The following is a 929-nucleotide window of genomic DNA, read 5'->3' on the forward strand; positions in this document are numbered from 1 at the left end:
TTTCACATTGTGCATCGTCATTTGATTGAAGGTACATTAAAAAAAAAAAAAAAAAATCTGATTCATGGTGCATTAAGGTTTGCTCAGGGTTTTGTTTAAAAATAAAATCTAATTTTAAAGTGACATGGTGATGTGTAAATAACACTATGATATTGTATCAGGTCAAAATTAGGGCAACATGGGATGAAAGAAATGAATGGTAACCACCAGGGCTTAGTGCACTTACAGTATGAATAATTCACTGTACATCCGGCCATGTAGTAAAAACCAAACTGAATATAAGTTAGAAGAAGGTTTTTGAGAGGGTAAGGCATAGATTAAAGCCTTTCTAATATATATAATTGATTATTGTCAAATATAGATGACTTTCCTGATTATGATCACCAACTGGTGGTATCCACGTCTTTCAATACTGACACACTGACACCAGTGATTTTATAGAGATATCATATTATTAATTCATTTAATTAGTTATTTATGGGCTTTTTAACATTGGGCCAGGAAGGGGATTAATATTAGCCTTCTTCTGTATCTGTAATAGCCTATATATACTATAATATTACATCTCAGTTGAAGTAAAAGTACAGTAACAAACATGCCTGAATGGATCAATAAAAGTAAAGTATCATATGTCAATATAATACATTGATATATGTGGAATAGTCTCATCTACTCTTCTGGCTTACATATACACCAGTGGCGATTGCTCTAAGACTACAAGGGAAGCTCAGCTTCCCCTAAAATGTCAACAAAATAAGTGGTCAAATATGTGCTGTTGTGTGAACATTTCATTGACTAAATATTCGCTAGAACACGTTCATCTTTTGTTCAGAATCAGCTGCTTATCACAGGTAACAGGTTCTTCTCATTCATCCCCGCAGCGCCACAGAGCTTTACACAGTGTAGACGCCGAGCGTCTCCTGACTTCA

The sequence above is a fragment of the Seriola lalandi genome, unplaced genomic scaffold, assembly GCF_002814215.2.
Source record: "Seriola lalandi dorsalis isolate HSWRI2012SDOR001 ecotype SW California unplaced genomic scaffold, Sedor1 jcf7180002054816, whole genome shotgun sequence".
Lineage (NCBI taxonomy): Eukaryota > Metazoa > Chordata > Actinopteri > Carangiformes > Carangidae > Seriola > Seriola lalandi.